Source organism: Oncorhynchus mykiss, chromosome Y (assembly GCF_013265735.2).
Source record: "Oncorhynchus mykiss isolate Arlee chromosome Y, USDA_OmykA_1.1, whole genome shotgun sequence".
NCBI lineage: Eukaryota > Metazoa > Chordata > Actinopteri > Salmoniformes > Salmonidae > Oncorhynchus > Oncorhynchus mykiss.
Genome location: NC_048593.1, coordinates 12,722,323 through 12,739,235, shown reverse-complemented (window position 1 = coordinate 12,739,235; position 16,913 = coordinate 12,722,323). Strand labels below are relative to the sequence as shown.

At 41.2% G+C, this 16,913-nt stretch overlaps 1 long non-coding RNA gene across 1 annotated transcript; it reads left to right on the top strand.

Moving 5' to 3' along the window:
• The first annotated feature begins 12,273 nt into the window (after positions 1 to 12,273).
• On the top strand, positions 12,274 to 13,106 carry LOC110509362. The gene is made up of 2 exons (XR_002471426.2): positions 12,274 to 12,628; positions 12,783 to 13,106. It is a non-coding gene; the product is annotated as an uncharacterized LOC110509362 (long non-coding RNA).
• Positions 13,107 to 16,913: the final 3,807 nt, after the last annotated feature.

Genomic DNA, 16,913 nt, shown 5'->3' with positions numbered 1-16,913 from the left:
GGTTTCTGTCATCATTATTATTCCACACAACACCGTCGAAACAACCACTATGTGGAAGTCCACAGTTGAATTATTTCATTATAATTCCTAACTGATTGTTGACAAAGAACATACCTTTCTCTTCTCTCTCTCTCCTCTCCCTCTACACTCAGTACTGTCTCTCTTTCTTTCATGTACCATTTTTTTCTCTGTTTGTTCTCTTCCAGTCCCTCGCTCCTCCCGTCTCCCTGAGGGAAAAACATTCCCATTTGTGAAACTGGAGGGAAACCTTGATTTTCATTCAGGGATGAAATGAGAAACACATTTCCTTCCCAAGAGAGAGAGTGTGTGTGTGTGTGTGTGGTGTGTGTGTGTGTGTTCCTTTGTTTGTATGAATTCTCAACACGCGTGCCACAAATACACAATGCTATAAGTGTTCATGGGACTACGCAAAGAACATTTCCCTGAGTGTTTGTTTTGGCAAGACAAACAAAAGCAAATGGATGTTTGTTTTGTAAGCAGAGAAATAATTAGCAAGTATTTGAGTAGAGTGTTACAAGTAGCAGAGGTGGTTAAGTGACTATGCTCGCATAATGAGGAGCCTAGGTTGAGACTTGAATACTTGCATTAGCTTCCAAAGCTAATGCCTAGGATTTAGCTCATCAGGTTAACCCAATCTTGCAGAAATTTAAAATCTTGTGGATCACACAAAGCAGAAATTATTCATGGGATCTTCTAAAGATCAATGGGACAGATCAGAAGTTGTGTTTGTGTTGGAGGTTGTGTGTGTGTTTAAAAAATTGTTGTGTTTGTGTGTGTGCATGTGTGTGTACTCTGCGATATCCCTGTTATTGTATCTGCGTCTGGTGCTATCGGAATTGGTCCTGAGGACAGATAAGGAATATTATGGTGTAAAAGCCAGCAGCTGATATGTTACAACTGATCCCAGCGCAGTGTGTGTGTGTGTGCATGTGTGTGTGTGAGTGTGTGTGTTTGTGTGTGAGTGCATGTGTGTGTATATGTTTCACCAGCCCAGATGGGATTTCCATCAGTGTCTCGAGGGTATGATTCAATCTAAGTGTGGGTTTCTGTGTGTGGCTCAGTGTGTGTGTGTGTCTCAGTGGGTTGTGATGGGTGTGTGTAACAACTTATACACTGTCTAAGGTCACTAGGTTTCCAGCAGAGGGGGATGTAATACCATCATTATGCTGACCTAAACTTAGTCTGCTGGCTTCCGAACCTGAAACTGATACAGTAAAAGCAAAAGGAACATTTTATCTTGCTTTCCTGTCAATTTGTATGATTCCCCTCCACCGTAATGTTTTACTGTGGATCCAAATAAAGTAGTCAAAATGTGTGTATATGAAACACAAGCTAACTAATCCTGTTCTCTCTTCTCTTCTCTTCTCTTCTCTTCTCTTCTCTTCTCTTCTCTTCTCTTCTCTTCTCTTCTCTTCTCTTCTCTTCTCTTCTCTTCTCTTCTCTTCTCTTCTCTTCTCTTCTCTTCTCTTCTCTTCTCTTCTCTTCTCTTCTCTTCTCTTCTCTTCTCTTCTCTTCTCTTCTCTTCTCTTCTCTTCTCTTCTCTTCTCTTCTCTTCTCTTTTCTTTTCTTTTCTTTTCTTCTCTTCTCTTAATTCAATTCAGTTTGTTTCAATTTCAATTTATTGGGCTTTATTGGCATGGGAAACATATGTTTACATTGCCAAAGCAAGTGAAATAGATAATAAACAAAAGTGATATCAACAATAAAAAATGAACAGTAAACATATTCACAAAAGTTCCAAAATAATAAAGACATTTCAAATGTCATATCATGTCTATATACAGTGTTGTAATGATGTGGAAATAGTTCAAGTACAAAAGAGAAAATACATTAACATAAATATAGGTTGTATTTACAATGGTGTTTGTTCTTCACTGGTTGCCCTTTTCTTGTGGCAACAGGTCACAAATCTTACCGTTGTGATTGCACACTGTAGTATTTCACCCAATAGATATGGGAGTTTATCAAAATTGGATTTGTTTTCAAATTCTTTGTGGATCTGTGTAATCTGAGGGAAATATTTGTCTCTAATATGGTCATAGATTTGGCAGGAGGTTAGGAAGTGCAGCTCAGTTTCCACCTCACTTTGTGGGCAGTGTGCACATAGCCTGTCTTCTCTTGAGAGCCAGGTCTGCCTACGGCAGCCTTTCTCAATAGCAAGGCTAAGCTCACTGAGTGTGTACATAGTCAAAGATTTCCTTAATTTTGGGTCAGTCACAGTGGTCAGGTATTCTGCCACAGTGTACTCTCTGTTAAGGTCAAATAAAATTATTGTTTGCCCTTTTTTTTTATAAATTCTTTCCAATGTCTCAAGTAATTATCTTTTTGTTTTCTCATGATTTGGTTGGGTCTAATTGTGTTGCTGTCCTGGGGCTCTGTGGTGTCTGTGGGGTCTGTTTGTGTTTGTGAACAGAGCCCCAGGACCAGCTTGCTTAGGGGGCTCTTCTCCAGGTGAATTTCTCTGTAGGTGATGGCTTTGTTATGGAAGGTTTGGGAATCACTTTCTTTTAGGTGGTTGTAGAATTTCAAATGTCTTCACAGCTTTGTGGAAGTTTTCACAGCTTAGTGGAAGTAACCTATGGCACTGATTTTTATGGCTGAGGTATGTCTAGTTTTTTGTGTGCTCTAGGGCAACAGTGTCTAGATGGTATTTGCATTCGTGGACCTGGCAACTGGACTTTTTTCAGAACACCATTATTTTTGTCTTACTGATATGTATTGTCAGGGCACAGGCCTGACAGAATCTGTGCAGAATATGTAGATGCTGCTGTAGGCCCTCCTTGGTTGGGGACAGAAGCACCAGATCATCAGCAAACAGTATACATTTGACTTTAGATTCTAGTAGGGTGAGGCCAGGTGCTGCAGACTGTTCTAGCGCCCTCGCCAATTCCTTGATATGTATGTTGAAGAGCGTGGGGCTTAAGCTGCATCCCTGTCTCACCCCCCGGCCATGTGGAAAGAAATGTGTGTGTTTTTTGTCAATTTTAACCACACACTTGTTGTTTATGTACATAACGTTGTATGTTTTTTCCCCAACACCACTTTCCATCAATTTGTATAGCAGACCCTCATGCCAAACATTTTGCCTTTGTTTTGTTTGTCAGTTAGGGTGTGCAGGGTGAATACTTCATCTGTCGTTCTGTAATTTGGTAAAATGTCAATCTGACATTTTCTCAGTATATTGTTTTCGCTGAGGAAATTTACAAGTCTGCTGTTAATGATAATGCAGAGGATTTTCCAAGGTTGCTGTTGACGCATAAAACCCAGTAGTTATTGGGGTCAAATTTGTCTCCACTTTTGTGGATTGGGGTAATCAGTCTTTGGTTCCAAATATTGGGAAATGTACCAGAGCTGAGGATGATGTTAAAGAGTTTAAATTAAGCCAATTGGAATTTGTGGTCTATATATATTATCATTTCATTTATGATACCATCAACCCCGCAGGCCTTTTGTTTTGTTTATTTTGTCCTGTAGTTCATTCAATGTAATTGGAGAATCCAGTGGGTTCTGGTAGTCTTTAATAGTTAATTCTATGGTTTGTATTTGATCATGTATATGTTTTTGCTGTTTGTTCTTTGGTATAGAGCCAAAAAGATTGGAGAAGTGGTTTATTCATACATTCCATTTGGGATGGATAACTCTTCATGTTGTTGTTTGTTTAGAGTTTTCCCAGAAGTGGTTTTAACTTTCTAAGGTTAACAATTTGTCCAGGAACTTGTCTAGAAGGGATTTTCATTTGTTGTTGCCTGATTGTTTTTTTGGTAGATTTGCACACTAATTTGCTTCCATCTATAGTATTTCTTAATATTATTCAGTTCCTTTGGCTTTGATGCCTCATGATTGTGCATAGCTCTGGTCAAGTAGAGTGCAGTTTTGCTGTGATCTGATAGGGGTATCAGTGAACGGAGTGTGAATGCTCTAAGAGACTCTGGGTTGAGGTCAGTGATAAAGTAGTCTACAGTACTACTGCCTAGAGATGAGCTATAGGTGTAAATACTGTAGGAGTCCCCTCGAAGCCTACCATTGACTATGTACGTACCCAGCATCCAACAGAGCTGCAGGAGTTGAGACCTGTTTTTCTTGGTTAACCTGTTGCGACGAGCAATCCCGTGTCCGGGAGCGTAATTATAGCCTCAAGCTCATTACCATAACGCAACGTTAACTATTCATGAAAATCGCAAATGAAAGGAAATAAATATATTGGCTCACAAGCTTAGCCTTTTGTTAACAACACTGTCATCTCAGATTTTAAAAAAATGCTTTTCAACCAAAGCTACACAAGCATTTGTGTAAGAGTATTGATAGCTAGCATAGCATTAAGCCTAGCATTCAGCAGGCAACATTTTCACAAAAACAAGAAAAGCATTCAAATAAAATAATTTACCTTTGAAGAACTTCGAATGTTTTCAATGAGGAGACTCTCAGTTAGATAGCAAATGTTCAGTTTTTCCAAAAATATTATTTGTGTAGGAGAAATTGCTCCGTTTTGTTCATCACGTTTGGCTAAGAAAAGAAAACGAAAATTCAGTCATTACAACGGCAAACTTTTTTCCAAATTAACTCCATAATATCGACAGAAACATGGCAAACGTTGTTTATAATCAATCCTCAAGGTGTTTTTCACATATCTATTCGATGATAAATCACTCGTGGCAGTTTGGTTTCTCCTCTGAACAAAATGGAAAAATGCACGCACCTGGAGATTACGCAATAGTTTCGACGGAGGACACCGAGCGGACACCTGGTAAATGTAGTCTCTTATGGTCAATTTTCCAATGATATGCCTACAAATACGTCACTGTATGAAATTTCATCTTGGTTTCGCCTGTAGCATTAGTTCTGTGGCACTCACAGACAATATCTTTGCAGTTTTGGAAACGTCAGAGTGCTTTCTTTCCAAAGCTGTCAATTATATGCATAGTCGAGCATCTTTTCGTGACAAAATATCTTGTTTAAAACGGGAACGTTTTTCATCCAAAAATGAAATTCTGCCCCCAGAGGTTCAATAGGTTAAGTTGTTGTAGTTGTGTCTAGGGGGGCATATGGGGAGGGAATTCTGTCACCTCCAAGTAGGTGTTTGTCCCCCTGTGTGCTGAAGGTGTCAGGTTCTTGTCCAGTTCTGGCATTTAGGTCTCCATAGACTAGTATAAGTTCCTGGGCCTGGAAATTGTGGATCTCCCCTCTAGGATGGAGAAGCTGCCATCGTTAAAGTATGGAGATTCTATTGGGGGATTTTGTTAGCACACATGAGGAAATTTTTCTCTAAGATAATTTCCTTATATCTAGTCAGGTGTAAAATGTTCCTGTTTCGACTAATTTAAAAGAGTGGGTTAGGTATGCTCTTTACCAAATTAGCATACAGTCTTTTCCCTGTTTCACACCTGGTAGTTTGGCGGGATGGGAGTACCAGCTCTCTGTAACCTAGAGGGCAACCATGATTATACCATGATTCTGTGTAGGATGACAATGTCTATATTTCCAATTTCCTTGATGCAATCTGGGTTCCTGCTCTTTAGGCCCAAGGCCTTGTATATTCTAGGATGAGATAGTAAAAGCTTTGTGTTCCATAGTGTCTAATGTTGGTTTGTGTGGTTTAGGCCGGGCCATCACAGCAGGTGTGAGCAGACCATGTTGAGCATCTGATACATACCTCTTAGGTCACAGGATGGGGCTTGGGCGGGTGTAATAGTGGGGGTTGGGCCTGTTGCTCTGCTCACGGCCTGGACATATGTCCTGCTGTCATGTTGAGGTCCTTGCCGCAGGGGCGGGGGTCATGGGGTGGGCAGAAGGGGCATAGGTCTGATATGGGGGGTGGCCAGGGTTTGCTTGGGGTGGTCTTAGCTAGTTGGGGTATGGCTGGTGATGCTGTGGTCTGCGTGTAGGTCCTCTTGTCGTGGGTTCTCTCGGTGCAGGTCCTTTGGAAGGGGGTCTTCCAGGTCTGGGAAGGTGTCTCGCTGGTCTGGGCGGGATGTCCGTTGCTCTGTTGCTTCTGTGTGAGGTGCTGGGGCTACTGTTGAGGGTGACATCCTTTATGGTCCTGACAAAATTTGGTATTGTTGCCTTGTAGAGGTGGACCTGGTCGTAAAGGCTGTTCAAGTCCAGGGTGGAGTGGTGGGCCAGGTAGACATTAGGTTTTGTTACATAGTCTCACAAAATGCTTGCTTTCACCCGCTGTATGGTGGCACGGGGAAAGTATTTTCCTGGTAGCAGGGTGCAGATAACCACGTGTGCGTTGAGGAAAGTGGAAAAAGCATTTTCAATCACTCCCTTCAGTGCTGTGGCCACCCTTTCCTGCTGGGTCCTCAGGTCATTTGTGCCCGTGTGAATGTGGCTGGGGACCCTAGTCTGTCCCTTGACAACAGTTCCAGGTCATGCCTAGTGTTTGGGCTCCAGAATTTAACCCCTTTGTGTTTGGGAAAAAGTTTATCCTCTTGAATGTATTTGCCATTCGAGTCCATGAGGAGCACAATCTCTGGCTTTTGTGTGTCCTCAGTGGATGTGTGGGGGTTGTCAGGAGGGCTATCGGGTGAGCCGACAGGGGGGCTGTTAGGAGGGGTGGGGTCTGTTGGGTTGGTGGGCCCTGTGTTGTCTTTCCCATTGTGGTGTTGAGGTTGTGGTCCAGGGCTGAGGGTGGGCTGTTCTGCTGACTTCTCTGGGGGAGTGTCCTGCTCTCTGTCACCCATCAGCTTTCTGACCTCATCCTTCAGTGCCATGTGTGCCTCTTTAAGTTCTCTCACCTCAGTCTGTAGAACAGCCAGATATCTCAGACACCTTCTGCCTCCCGGGTCTTGTTGGGGGGGGGGGGGGGGGGGGGTGTTGTTGTGCTGGTCTGTTTTGTGGGTTTGTTCTGTCTGGATTGTGTGTACTAGCTCTCTGAGCTCCACCATGTCTCTCTCCAGCTCTGTAAATGTATCCCTCTCAATGATGGAGGAGCAGTGCAGTTGTGGGACCTGGATGTGTTCAGTGCTGGGGGGGGGGGGGGGGTGACTATCCTTGTCTGCAAGACAGTTTAAAGAGGTGTGATCAGATCCTCTGGATGGGGGAGTCGTCACAGAGAGAGAGAGATTTTCCAGCTGTGCTCTCTCTTTGATCCCGTAAAAATCCTGCTGGAACTGCATGAGGATGCCCTTGCACCATTACTGTCCCAGACTTGTACACGTTGACAGAGGTTGTTTCAATTTCCTCAATGTCTAGTATTCTGAGTTTCCACGCTGGGCCAATACCCTCTCTCTTGACATATGGGTAGTGTGCTCTTAGTGGATGGTCTGTGTGGAAAATTAAGTTGTTTGCGTTACCCTCTTTATAGCAGTCAGCCAATAGTGTCTCTGGATTGTCATTGAGCTTATTTTTTAAACTTATTCTTTCTCTCTCTTTCTCTCTCTATGTTTCTCTAAGCGCTTTTATGTCATAATCATATTCTCCTGCACTCAGCCTCCCTGTCATAAGCTGAGAGTAGTTGGTCACACACAGACACACACACGGACGCACGCACACACACACACACACAGAGCAGAGAGCACATTGTCCTCTCCTAGTCAAGACTATGTGTTGTGCCTTTTCATAAAGAAGAAAAACAAGAAAACAAACGAGATGAGTGAAGGAACGAGGGAAGGAGGCCTGGTATCCACACAAACTGAGAGAACTCTCTCCCTCTCCTTGTCTCTTCTTCCTCTCCTCCTCACTCTCTCACCTCACTCTCCTCATCTCTCTCTCTCTCGCTCTCACTCTCTCTCCCAGTGTTTTAATAGATTTTAATCCCTCTATCTGCATACCCCACTGGAGTGAAATTACATGTAAATGCTTCTGAGTAGTGCGTGTGCGTGTATGTGTGTCTGTGCACAGTGGGCCATGGTGCAAGAGGCAGCTTACCACTTTGCTTCTCCATGTCAGCCTCTGCCTCCTCCTTTCTTCTACCTCTTTCCTTCCCCTCTCCCTCTCCATATCCCCTCTTTCCTCTCCCTTTCTCTCCCTCCCCACCTCTGTCCTTCTCACTGGTCACGTAGCCAGAAATTAGTTGGTGGGTGGGCCTACTGAAATATAGGTGGACCAAAATTGAGGCACTTAAATCATCATTAAAAGTTAACGCTAAAAGCATAGACTACCTTACTGCTGCACTATTGTACTCGATCGCACACAAACCGCTTAACACCTGATTTCAAAGACCAAGCAGTGGTTTATTTCCAATGTAAATCCATGACTTGCATTTCACAAGTGACCCACAGCCTACACACTACACACAAACTAGAACAGAAGGCCATGACATTGCACCGTTCACAATTGGCTCAGCAGACCTTTCAGTTTTACTGGATCCCATCCAGGATATCGGCGGAACTAATTGCAGTGCACACATGCATAGTACAGTATATAGATGTAAACACACAAATGTGATTGACTGAGGAGGCTGATGAACAGCATGTGTATTTGAGGCAGGGAATGGAGTCATGCTTTCATTTAATCAAAATGGGATTTTTATCCATATCTTTATATGGGGCGGTTTCCGGGACAGAGTTTAATTTAAATCAGGACTAGGCTAATTCTACTTAAATTGATCTAGTTTTTTTTATGGCTTTCTGAGACGCTGCTTAACTTCAGATGAATTAGTTCTAGGCTAGGTAGTCCCAGACTAAGGTACGTAAGGACTAACCAGTTCATCTTTGTGAAGCCCAATTAGATGAATAATGTGTACTTGGTGCTGACCTTAGGATGTTTAAACAAAACAGGGATAGGACACTAATACATAAGCATTGTGTGGAATTGGAGCAAGTCACCAAAACCAAACAATGGACTGAGGTAAAAGAAAACATTCAAATAATTTCAGTGGCTTTGTAAAATCTCCCTTGGAGCAAATTGTGACCTATTTCAGGAAACTGGGCGTATGTCCCATGTCACTACTTCACAGGAGAGGCATTTGAAAGTATTTTTTTTTAAATAATCAAAATGTATTTTTGGGCAGAAATGCCTTCTGGAATATGTGAACTTTTATGTGCCTCAAATAACAAGCTTGTACTCCATCTGTAAATACGAATACAATTGTTATATTACAAGCCTAGTTGGTTTAGCCACGGAAAAGGAAAGGAACCTTCCCACTAGCCATGACTGGCTGAGATAATGGATGGGCTGGACATGCCGAGAGATGAGTTGGGATTTGTCTACCATGTAACATGCTTCTGTCTATAACGTGAGCTGCTCAGTAAGTGTTGACAATCCTTTCTACAGTAGCTTTTTTGAAAAATATTTGATGATATGATATGTTAAGATATGTTAGCCATCAAGAACTATGAACGTTTTGCTACGTTTCTCAACAACATTGATGCCCTAAATTTAGCAGGGGCCATTGACAGATCAATTGGAACAAGTTGTGATGGGCTACTTTCTGCACACTCGAAGGTCAGTGTGAATCGGAGTGACGTGACACAACGCTGGCCAGACAAGATGTACAGTACCAGTCAAAAGTTTGGACACACCTACTTTATTTGTTCTATTTTCTAAATTATAGAATAATAGTGAAGACATCAAAACTATGAAATAACACATATGGAATCATGTAGTAACCAATAAAGTGTTAAACAAATCAAGATATATGTTATATTTGACATTCATCAAAGTAGCCAGCCTTTGCCAAGAGTGTGCAAAGCTGTCATCAAGACATTCTCTCAACCAGCTTCATGAGGTAGTCACCTGGAATGCATTTCTTAATGCGTTTGAGCCAATCAGTTGTGTTGTGACAAGGTAGGGGTGGTATACAGAAGAAAGACCTATTTGATAAAAGACCAAGTCCATATTATGGTAAGAACAGCTCAAATAAGCAAAGAGAAACGGCAGTCCATTATTACTTTAAAATTTCAAGAACTTTTAAAGTTTCTTCAAGCGCTGTCGCAAAAACCATCAAGCGCTATGATGAAACTGGCGCTCATGAGGACCGCCACAGGAAAGAAGACCCAGAGTTACCTCTGCTGCAGAGGATAAGTTCATTACTTACCAGCCTCAAATATTGCAGGGCAAATAAATGCTTGACAGAGTTCAAGTAACAGACACAATTCAACATTAACTGTTCAGAGGAGACTGCATGAATATGGCCTTTATGGTTGAATTGCTGCAATGAAACCACTACAAAAGGACACCAGTAATAAGAAGATACTTGCTTGGGCCAAGAAACACGAGCGAAGGACATTAGACCGGTGGAAATTTGTCCCTTGGTCTGATGAGTCCAAATGTGCAATTTTTGGTCCCAACCGCTGTGTCTTTGTGAGACGCAGAGTAGGTGAATGGATGATCTCTGCATGTGTGGTTCCCACCATGACTCATGGAGGAGGAGGTGTGCTGGTGTGGGCGTGCTTTGCTAGTGACACTGTCTGTGATTTATTTAGAATTTAAGGGACACAACCAGCATGGCATTCTGAAGTGATACACCATCCCATCTGGTTTGCGCTTAGGGTTAATATAATTTGTCTTTCAACAGGACAATGACCCAACAGACCTCCAGGCTGTGTAAGAGCTATTTGACCAAGAAGGAGAGAGATGAAGTGCTGGTTCAGAAGACCTGGCCTCCACAATCTCCTGACCTCAACCCAATTGAGATGGTTTGGGATGAGTTGGACCGCAGAGTGAAGGAAAAGCAGGCAATAAGAGCTCAGCATATGTGGGAACTCCTTAAAAACGGTTGGAAAAGCATTCCAGTGGAAGTTGGTTGAGCAAATGCCAAGAGTGTGCAAAGCTGTCATAAAGGCAAAGGGTGGCTACTTTGAATAATCCCAAATATAAAATATATTTTGATTTGTTTAACACTTTTTTGGTTACTACATGATTCCATATGTGCTATTTCATAGTTTTGATGTCTTCATTACTTATTCTACAACATAGAAAATAGAAAAAATAAAGAAAAACCCTTGAATGAGGAGGTGTTCAAAATGTTGACTGTCACTGTAGCTACAAACAAAACAGTTAAATGGTTTTAGTCTGCTGTGAAGTGTTCATCCATATATACGGGTAAGAGTCTAGCTACATTTTCAGATATTATACATGTTATACATGTTAAAGCGTACTGTTTGCTAGATAGCGAATATTAGCTTGCTGGCTCTCTAGCTAACGTTCCTTGTATGATCTGTGTAGTGATATTATTAGAATAAGAAATGTGAAATCTATTTGAATAGCAAGTTATAGCCTAATGTTAGCTAGCTATCTAACATTGATCCTAGTTGACTAGCTTTAGCTACCTGCTGTTTAATACTACAGCTATGACAATGAGTTTGTATTGGTGGTAGTAGTATGGGTTGTGATTATGCCGATTCATTGTTTATCTAGGTAGCTAGCTAGCTAAATGTCCAAAGAAAAGACTCCACTTTGCCAGATGATTACATGATCCATCAAGTTAGTCAGGTGTGTCTGGGGGTGATTAAGGCCATATATTATATTTCATGAACATTTATACATGTCCAGACAATAGTGACCCATCCACTTAGCTAGATGTGGCTGGGGGATGGTTATAACATTTCTTTCACATGACCCATCCATTTAGACAGGTGTGTCTGGATAAGCGTCATCTAATAATGATCAAATATGTATCAAATATTTTTGTTTGGACACTTTCTGTTTTTGATTTTGCTGCTATGCAAATATGCAAGTAACTATTTCACTGTACCATTACACCTTCTGTATCCTGTGCATGTGACAAATAAACGTAGATCTTATTTGATATAGTGTGTGTTGACCAGAGATGGTAATGTTAAGAACAACAGGACTTGAACCAAAGTCAAATTAGGATATAGGCCAAGGGCTAAATAAAGTGTATTTCTCCCTGGAGTTTTTCCTTATTGTAGGCGACTACTTTTACCTCTTTTAGTCTTGAAATCGTTGGTTGTTAATTACGCTACTCACTCTGTTTAGCTTATGGCCTCACATGTGAATCCTTAAAGAGATGGGTGGGGCTAAGGCTTAAGAGGGTGTGAACGATGCTGACACAGAAAACCTCTCCAGTAGGTGTACCAAAACATTCAAGGACCATTTTCTCTAAAGAGTGGTTACAAGTTTATCAACTTTCAAAAAATAATTACTTTTCCATTGTTCCTCAACTGCAGTGTATTGTGACGACCCTCCCACTCTGTCTGACGAATTCATTCTCTATGCTCTTGTTTTCCTTATTAGGATGTCGGTGGGCGGAGCCGGGAGGGCCGTCAGCGAAATGGGAAACACCTGGGCCCGGGTGTGTCCCAGGTTAAATACATTTGTGTTAATTTGTTTTGGCACCTCTCATTATCACCATCTATGCATCCATCCACACTGTTGTTACTTGGATGTAGTTTACTTTACTTTATAAATATGTTTGTCATTTCTTTATCTCCCTTTGTTACGGGCTATGAGCCGGTTCGTAACAGTATGATATAGCACTTTCTAGCTCTGAGTCTCTGCTTTTATCCAACGTTAAAAACAGCATTTCAAATTTTGCTACATAGGACCGAATCCAGGTGGTGGGTCACAATTGTGTCAAACCACCCAATTATTGAGAAGAAACAGCATCATTCATCAACAGATTACAAGAAAAATAATGCCTGGACTACCTATTTGTAATGAATTAAACGCAAATGAAAAAGCCAACAAAAGGATGCTTCGGGTAAGATACTGTATTTATTGTCAGGTTAAAATGTTTGTTTTCTTGTGTAACACACCACAGTGGGGCCTAAATGTATTTGTGTGACTGAAATGTATCACAATCAATATGATACTTAATTACTAGTATCATTTCTATATTGTTTTGTCTTTCTTAGGTCCTGTGGAAAAACATAAAAATCGACTTAAAGAAGACAATTGCAGTTGCTCGTAGGGAGAGTTTCAAGACTGGTGGCAGACTCCCATTAAGACCGGAGACAAATGAGCTGGGGGATTTGATGACCGTGATCATTGATAGCCAGCAACCCCTGGAAGGTATCTCCGATGATGACCATTTGGACAGTTCAGATTGGGGACCTTTCCAATCCTCATTTGGTAGGACACATTCATTCAACATGTGCCACACCCCAGACTGCAGGGAAAATTGAATGTTGTCAGTCATCTCTTGGACTCCCAAAATAAAAATGATGTATTGAACTCAACCCTTGAAGAAATAGTGTTCTCTAATGCAGCAATGTAATCATTTTCATTGTAGTGTTTGAGAGATAAGCAGGATGTTACTATGCACACCTGGTTAAAATGGAGTGCATGTGTTCAGTGCGTGATATTGGAAATGTGTATCTGATTGGATGCGCATAGTTTTTTTGGCAGGCCCTCATTGGTTGTTGGCCAAGGTATTCAAGTGTGCTCCCTTTGAATGGGTACAGATGGACTCAGCTTGGAACCTGCTATGTTGAATCCGCAGTCATGTTGGGAAAAAAAAACATCTTTGTGATGTTAACGCTTTATACTGTCAAGTTTCTATTTGCAAATAACTAAAAATGACCTGCTTCCTTTTACTGGGGATGCAACAGATTGGCGACAAGGAACCAGAATTTTTGTCTGAAGGGGAACATAGCGAGCAAGAAAGTGCTAACTCCATCGAGACAGTCTGTGTGAAAAGTTAGCGCTGAAGATGGCAATGCCGAGGAAAGTGAGGAAAGTTTCAAAGCCTATTTGGAAAGGTTAGAACAGTATTTAGAGGCTATTGGGCTCAAGTACAAAAAAAGTATAAATCCATTTTTCAGACGATTATTGACAGAAAGACCCACAATTTGTTAGTGGACTTATTTGCGCCAGAGAACCTCAATGAAAAAACGTTGACAGTTGTTTGCCCTGTTGAAAAGTCACAACATACCGAGGACAATTTTTATTGCTGAAATATGCACGTTTCATGCAAGAAGTCAACTCGAGGGAGAGTCGATTAGTGAGTACTTGGTTTAAGAAAATTATCAGTTTCTTGAGTCATTTACGTGATAGATTTGTGTGAGGTGTTAAAGGTGCAGAGCTGAGAAACCGTTAACTGAACGTAGCTCACAAAAAAGACTTAACAGTAGCACTTGCTGTGGATATGGAATTTTCTTTTTAAGTAATACACACACACACACACAGGATAACTTTTTAAAGGAGAACAGGATACATTAACAGAGCAGCTGTCATATTTCTCTCTATTCAACCCTTTTTGAAGAATGTCCTTCTTCTGCAATTTCAACCACTTTCAGGGCAAATTGATTTGCCATCTCAAAGTCAACCTCTCCCTCTCATGGCATTGTTTAATTGAGGAGCTAATTCTGAGAGTAATATTTTGTTAGTTAATGTTTGTTTCTCTTAGATGTTATATATTATGGAAATACAATGAGAGTTAAGTGGAAGGGGATGTTTAGTTAATGAAACACATTATTTTTTATCTATGATCAAATGGTCTTTCCTGAAGAATGCCTATAAATATTCCACGGAATATGAATAAAGGTTTTACCCATCATTTTCCCAAGAAGCCAACTGATTTACACATGACCTATTGGCTTTGTTCTTATGTTATGAACTCTAGTAATTGGATGTTCACCTTGCTCTCCTCTTTTTGAAAAAACACATTGTTTAGGACCAGCACAATATTTTTATAACATGGGTTGTAACGTACAGTCTGTGTGTGTGTGTGTGCGATAAGGGAGCAGCAGGTAGCTGTTGATTCAATCAGAAAACCATTTTCTCTCTTGGTGCAGGATAGAATCTGTCTTCAGGCTAATGTCCCTGTGCAAACATCGACAGTTTGTTTGTTTTGTGTGTGTCCGTACGCCGGTGCGTCCGTGCATCCGTGTGTATCACAGCTTCCGTCGCACTTTGCTCCCATTGGGTTTGCAGAATTTCCATTGTGTCATTTTCATCATTCTGGAATGATCCTTTATTTTCCCCAGTCTAACTGACCGGTAATACCAATGTTTTCAGTAGTTATTCTTTTCTTAGACCACGTCTACAACTGTCCTATTAGACCATGTCTCTTTGACCAGATCTCTAACGGCCCTCGTAGAACAAAAATGTAGATCTCCGCCAAAATAGACACACCCAAAAGTAATTAGTCTTTCCTCTGTCACGTCTGTCCGTGTGCTTGATCCTAAAGGGTCGCTAGCAATGGTGGATAATATTTAACATATTAGTTGTTCAATAGTATGGGACATGTAGCCCACTTCATGGAATCATCATGGAAAGCAGATCAAGTCTGGCAGTTTAAACCTGGAGCCTGCCACATGGTTTATGAAGACTGGACCTTTGTTGTATCAGATCCATGATCAGTGAGGATTAGGGTAGATTTATTGGACTGTTGGTCAACACTTCTTGTTACAGTTTTCTCACCTTCCAATATTTAATGGATTGAACAACTGAAAGACAACTGAAAGACAACAGAATTAATCAATCCACTGTATTTTTGATTCACCAATATATTTTGTGCGTAAAGGCTCTCCAAACAATTTTTTTATGAAGTAGGTAGACTAGGATAATATATTTTTGCACTTTTCTTAAATCATTTCCTGTTTCTTCTAAAAAATAAGTTGAAATAAGCAAACACAGCGCTGACTTGTATTGCCAAAGAGCTCTAATTTTGTTTCATTGGTCCACAGTAAATTTTTCCGAGGATTTAGGCTTGTTTAGGTGGGTTTATGTGAAGTTCAATATGGTGTTCTTGTATCGCCTTCAGCAGTGGGGTCTTCCTATGTTTACCAAAGACCAAATTAAGCATTCAAAGAAAATGACACCCTCCCCACAACCAAACATGGGAGGTTCGGTAATGCCGTGAGGTTGCTTTGCTGCCTCTGATACTGGGGGCCCTGATTGTGTTCAAGACATCAGAAAATCAGTTGATTTTTACGGTGTTTTTAAGTACAATGTTCAACCCAGTGTCCAAAAACTGTCTCTGTTGAAGATTGTGGGTCTTCCAGCAAGACAACAACCCCAAACACACATCAAAAGCACCCTGGAATGATTCAAGAAGAAATGCTGGACTGTTCTGGAGCGGCCAGCGAAGAGTCCAGATCTGAATCACATACATAACCGATAGCGAGAGCTGACGAAGATTGGGCCGAATTGCCAGTGGAAAGGTGCAACAAACTTATTGATGGCTACAAGAAGCATTTGTCGCCAGTTGTCTTGGCCAAAGGCTGTGGTGCCAATAATTTTGTCCATGCCATTTGTCTTCATTTTTAAAAAAAGAACATTTATAAACTTAACCTTTTGACGCGTAAATTCTAAATATTAAGAAAGGCCCTTACAGCGGGAGTTCTTTCTGCACGAGGTACCAGAATTCTATGCTGCTGTTCTAGAGTTTGATTGTTGCATTTTGCCGCTATTCTCTGCACCCCTCATTGCATCAAGACCGCAATGTCCGCTTCATATGAGGCTTTATAAAATGTTCTCCCTATAGTAGTGGCAGTGAGTATTTGTAGTATTATTGATAATTGTATAATTATTATTATCATCTATATTACATGTATTATCTGAAAGAGGGGCTACGTGTGTGAGATAGGGAGGGAAACCTCGAGGTGCTAAGTCCGGTGTATTTGATACAATAGTGGCAAGCAAACTAAATGGCAGCGAGGTATGAGCATAATACATATACTGGGCATGGCTAAAGGCAGGAAACGCTGACTTCCTAAATACTTTGTGTTCATTTTTTAAATGAATTTATTCTCCCTTGGAAAAACTGGGCTTCAGCGGTGGCTGCATTTAATCAACATGTCAATGTAATATCACCACTGGGCATGTAGCCTACAGATGCCTGCCTCGTCACCAAGCGAGGAAGGTATTTCTCATCACATGCGGTGAGTATTGTGGCTTCGCCAGGGTGGAGGAGAGTGAGAACAGGGTAGATCAAGTCATGTCAGCAACAACAACTGTTTGGGTGATCAGATTAAATGGTTTGTGTGTAATCAGCTATATTGTACGCAGAGACCGCGGCATGAGTGAACCTAGGTTGTAGA